Source organism: Microtus oregoni, unplaced genomic scaffold, assembly GCF_018167655.1.
Source record: "Microtus oregoni isolate MIOR12 unplaced genomic scaffold, Mior012 000042F_ref0000377, whole genome shotgun sequence".
NCBI lineage: Eukaryota > Metazoa > Chordata > Mammalia > Rodentia > Cricetidae > Microtus > Microtus oregoni.
Window position 1 is genome coordinate 12,879,481 of NW_024543209.1, and position 6,179 is coordinate 12,885,659.

Sequence of the window (6,179 nt, forward strand, 5' to 3'; positions counted from 1 at the left end):
AGGAAATGTGTTCTCTCCCCGGGGAGTGATCTATTCAAACCAGATAATGAACAAACAGCTTGGGGTGGCTTTCATTTTGACTTAGGGGTTTCCCCCTCTCCGCTTTCCTCTTTGGCAGTCACAGGAAGCTTCTCTGGTGACCCAGCTACAATACAAATGGTATTTCCATGAATTTTTCCTTCCAGCTGTGTTCAACGTGTAATGCATCCTGCTTTTCATATATGCTACTGAGGGACTGACTGGGGTCGACCAGTTATCTTTGTTGTCTTACTTCCAAATTAAGATCAATACAAAAAAAGTTTCCCTTGGTGATTAACATCGACACCAATAAAACCAGGCATGGTACATATGTCTTCCATCTCTACTTTAGGGTAATAGAAGCAAGAGGACCAGTTTAAGGTCTTCTTTGGCTATATATGGAATTCAGAGACCCCTATGATACATGAGACTCTGTCTCAACTCTCTTCTATTACCCCTGTCCCAGGAAGAGAAAAAGTGAAGTACAAACAAACAGGTTTTGTTGTTTGTTGTTGATTGTTTTGAGGCAAGTTCTGACTAGCATGAATTCCTTCCTCAGACTCCTGAGTGCTGGGATTGCAGATGGATATTCCTTATATTGTAAGGTGTGGTTACTGACACTCAGCATCCTCATGAAGGGTATAGGCTGATGGATCTGTGGTAGACAAAGAGCTTGTCCAACACCCAGGAAGCCACCGCTGCTGTTTATAGGGGCTGCTATGGTCAGATAGATTCCAATACAGAGAAAAACTCTGACTTGTTAGGTGAAAGATCCCAGTTGTGAGTGTGGGCAGAAAACAAGCACAGGAAACTTGGCCAAGTAAGAGAATCATGAGCTTGCAGCCTTGTTGTAGAAAATTATTTTAAGGTGTGTCACTTTTGTTTCTGCTACATTTAACTCTGTAAAGCTGTGGTTCTTTGTTTAAAACACCTGATGGTCTAATAAAGAGGAGCAAGGATAGATGGGACTGGCAGGCAAAGAGAATCTATAGGGGGAGAAACCTGGGAGGAGGAGAAGCAGCAGCAAGAGAATACGAAGAGGAGGACATCAGGGCCCAGTCACCCAGCCGCACAGCCAGCCATGGAATAAGAAGGAAAATAAGATATACTAAGTTGGAAAAGAACGTCTGGCACATGCTATTCACAGGCCAAAGGATCCTTCCTTTTCTGTTTTAAATAAATGCTAGTCTTCTCCTGTGAGGCTTACATAAAGTAAAAATGCAAAATATGATCATCAACAAACTGGTAGTGCCCTCTGGTCACTGCACACAATTCACATACTCTGTAGTCCACACCCTCCTTGTAGACCAGGCATGTGTACATACCACCTGGTCATTCAGTGGACTGTGGTTCATCCTAAGCATGCAGTTCTCACCTACAGAGCACTTGGTAGACATTCTTGTAGGGGTATTGGTGGCCACCCTGCCCTGAGCCATGTATCCTAACCTTCTCCTTATGAGGAGAGGTGACATTCTTGGCTTTTACTTAAAGGGGACATTTTGTCCCATCTCCAGCAATGATTTTTTTTTTTTTTGCTGTTGTCTCATACCTATTTGGCTAATGTACCGCTTCATATCAGCATTATATTCTTACTGTACTTTTAAATGTAGATTTTGTGTTGGCAAGACCAGGCCAATAGATCAGGAGGTAACAGTCACTCCAGGGATCCACTCCTAAACATTGCATTAGGGACTTCAAACACTAGAGCCCAAATCAAACCATTGTTTAAGGCTTTTGCTAATAAAAGCCCATACCTTTAGACACGTTTAATTTTTCCAGACTTCTGGGTAAAATTGGGTTTTCTGTTATTGTCTCCTATTTTTTGGGTAGGGTAAATATAGAGTAGTGGGGGTGTCAGAGAATGGTCAGATTGCCACAGGCTAAGGACTGCTGACAGCCTTACAGATGGTAAATTTGAATGCCAATCTTATGTGAATACACCATATTAAACTATCTTTTGGAGGGTTGGTTTTTTTGAGATAGGGTTTCTCTTTGTAACAGATCTAGCTGTCTTGGAACTTGATTTGTAGACAAGGTTGGCCTCAAAAACACAGAGCTCTGCCTGCCTCTGCCTCCCGAGTACTGGGACTAAAGGTGAATGCCACCACGCCCGGCTCATATTGGACTTTTTTGAACCACACAGCCAAATGCATAATGGACAGCTCAGAAAACAGAACTCTTAGAATTCATGAATGACTAGTGTGTTCACCTACTTACTACAAGGAGGAACAGTCAAACTGATATAAAAGCTACAGGAATTTGAATAGAGAGAATTAAGTGGATCAATGCCATTGAAAGCATCATCAGTACCAATGCTTTGGAATTTTCTTGGAAGACATCTCTTATACCTAAGACCCAGTAAATAAGTGGTATAAGAAAATTGCTCCACTGAGGTGGCTACAGCGTGTAGAAGCCCTTGTGCATGGGCCTCGCAACCTGAGTCGGGTCCCTGGATCCCACAACGTGGCAGGTAAGAACCTAAGCCTGAGTGTTATCCTCTGCTCTCCACTAGTGAGTAAAAATTTGATATATATATATATATATATATATATATATATATATATATATATATATAAGCAAAGAATTTATCGGAAGCTATGAGGCAAATGAAGAGACAAAAGTGGTGGTGTCACCAATGGGAAGGTGAACTCCAAGTTTCTCCACATATACATGGCCTTGCTTAGGCAGATGTGACTGAAACGGTCAGAAAAGGGGATTTGAGGGAGGACCCTCTTCCTTGTCCTGGAGCACCCTTAATCATCATGAAGATGCTTCTCCAGGAGGAGTGTGTCTGTGGGGCAGTGGAGGGGGGACATGTTTCATGCTCTAACCATTTCCTTGTGGATGGAGTAGCTGATGTGGTTAGATTGGTCAAGTTGGTGTTTGATAGCACTGAACAACTTTCACTGTGGCTGACTGCCCTTCCTGTGTACTTATTTTATTATATATATATATTATATATATTTATATATATTGTATATATTATACATATATACATATATGTATGTATATATGTATAGTGTGTGTGTGCATGCACACATGCTTGTAAAAGTCAGAGACAGTTTGCAGAAGTCAATTCTCTCCTGTTACCATGTGGACCCCAGGTATCGAACTAGGCGACAAACACATTCACCTGCTGAGCCATCTTGCCAGCTCCCGAGCCACTTCTTTTCTCGGCATTTAAGTATGTTCAGATGGGTCTTACAGCCAAGTATTGGGATGAAGTCTTCCTATTCGAAGAGTATGCAAGTCATGGCTAATCAATTGAGTGTTCATTTGGGAATTGCTAATCATGGACGCTGCTCTTTTCTTAGGAATTTATTTTAAATTTTAAATCAATAGATATTGTTTGCACATGGCACAACATTCAAAAGTAAAGTGTTGCCCATTGAGATGCTAGTTCCTGCTAACCCTTGCTGCCTAGCCACTCAGTTTCCCTATGTAGGAACAGCTGTCATCACCAGTTTCCTGGGTAACACCCGAAAAGCGTATAATTTTGTTAAAAGCTAGCATAACCGTTCATGCACCTGCATCTTGCACTTCATGATTTGGATGCATATTCTCAGGAGAGCTTTTCCTTATTTCTACTGACATCTGTTTATTTGGCTAGGCTACGCTCTTCCTTTCTTATATTTCCCCATGAAACTTCCTGTTCCCTTTCTCTTTTAATTAAAACCTGAAAATCAATAACCACATACTTCAGAAAATTATCCATTTACTCAAACTCCATTAATTCAACAGATAGGTACAAGGTGTCATCTGCAAGAACACAGGCTGCTCTAGCACAAGGAGTGTACCAATGAATAGTGACATTCATTTCTAGCAGATGGGGGATGCATTGACTAGTTAACAAGGATAACAGATGTGAAGGGAATGGGTACGGTTTGAAATGCAATGACTATATAGGTTCACCTGGGAAGGTGAAATTTGAACAAATCCTAAGAGATGTTGGGGGAGGAGGTCCTTTGAGAGCCTTGAGGACCTTGGAACCATTATAGACTTTAGCTTTATTTTGAGTGAGACGAAAACTATTGTAGGGTTCTGTGTGTAAGATAGGCTGTGTGTAAGCACCAGTCTTGGTTTGAGGTAGAGAAAAGATTTGAGGGGGTGAGTCTGGGAGTAGGGAGACTATTGTCAGGCCATTTGGGATGCTAAAGCAAAATGCCTTCAACTTGGTCATTTATGAACAACAGAAACTCACCCTTCACAGTTCTGGACTAGAAAGTCCAAGATGAAGAAGCCAGTAGAGCTGAGTCTGTTGGGAGTCCATCACCTTGTATGTGTTTCCTTGTAGTAGACAGAGCAAATAGGGTCCCTACAGCCTCTCTCATAAGAGAACTAATCCCATTCATGAAGCTGGCGCCCTCATGGCTAGTCATGCTCCAAAGGCCCTCTTGTTTATTGACAAAACGTTTTATGATGTTACTTTTGAAGTGCCACTGAGTCCAGAAACATGAACTAGAATGACAGCGGAACCACAGCCAGAGTCATGAGAGAGCTGAGTGGAGCTGGGGATGGTAGAAGGACGGGTGATACTTATTTTGGAAGAGAGAAGTTTGGAGGTTGTGGTCCTGCCATTCAAGAGGAATGGGATGATTTTGTCTTATTCTTAGTAAACAAACAAAAACTAGCAGTAAAGAGATGAAAATTTCTGGTGCTACATTAATGTAATATATGTGAAATTTCTGGAGATGAAAAATCAGCTTTACTGAAAAGAGAAACTTTCAAAGAAAAATGAGATGAGTGATTCTCAAAGTGGCATCCCTGAACTGTCAGCAGGGATGATTGGAATCATCTGAAATATTTCATGGCTGATTATGGGCATAATTGCAATGAAAACAATCAGTAGAAATAACACAATTAAACCAAACTTACTTCATTTGTATTAAATGTTAAGAGAAGTTATTTTCAAATCAAGATAGGTTTTGATCAATTAATATTAATGTCCAACAGATTATACACCAAGAAACTGATACTACTTTGCATCCTAGCATAGTTATTTTAGTTTAAACCCTTTGATTTGAAGTTATTTCAAGCAAGTTCCTATTATAAATTTAAGTTTGTCTCTTAAAATGAGTGGGAACTTTTTCAAATAGAAATACTCCTAATGAAAAGACAGTCGTATAAGTAGCAGAAAATGGTAATGAGTTAAGAAAACTTGCTGGATTTAAAACCATTCATAGTAAACTACTAGGAGGGAAACCAAGGGTAGCCAGTAGACAAATTGTCCTGGTTTGTTTGCTTGCTTGCTTGTTTTGTGAACCACTGAGTTTAATTAGGGTTAATCACAGGAGCATGGGCAACTTGCAGGTGGCTACACCACTGATGAAAATTTCTTTTTCCCCCCTCCACAGGGAACGGAAAGATGGGGAGACAGAAAAGGACTTTTATAGAGTCCCAAACTCTATGAAAGAACCCTGTTAAGGGATGTGTAAGATGTTGTCTCTGTCCTCTAAAGAGAGAGGATAGCATGTTCAAAACCGTACAGCAGCGTGGCTTGAAAGAGAAGGAGGGGAAAGGGGTGAGATGTGGAAGGAAAAGGAGAATAAAAAGCTTGCACTTAGAGTAACAGGCATGAGCAAGGAATTGTGCTAAGACAGCTACCAGGTCATCTGGAGAGTTTCTTTAGCGCTCTAGAGACAGGACCCCAGGATGTCATCCTCTGATCAGCCTCACCAAGGCAGTCCACTCAGGAGCACACACATGTTTAGTCCATCGCTGGCCATAGGGCTGAGCTCCACAAGTTTTGTAGTGTTTGCCTTTATCCAGCCCACACTCCAGGCTCAGATTGAGCTTAGAACCAAGCTTCTTGCAGAGCCCACCTTTTTGGGAATGTGACTGGCAACCAGATAAAAAACAGCTTGAAAGGCCCCGAACTAGTCAGTAATGCTTAGCCCTGATGAAGTGAGATCTAGCAACCATGCTCACCCCACTCAGCCTCACTTCCAGACCTTGGAAATGGTGTCTTGTGTGAGAGAAGGGCTGAACAGCCATGTCAGAAGAAGCATATTGCAGGGCCTTAACAGCACTTTCCCCTACAACACTTCAGGCCTTCCAGGAGCCCTTGTTTTCCTGGTAATCCAGTTCAACTTGATCCTCAGTAGTCTCTGGGGAACTTGTGACCCCTGGCCCCAAACACACACCGGGAATAACGTCTTGTC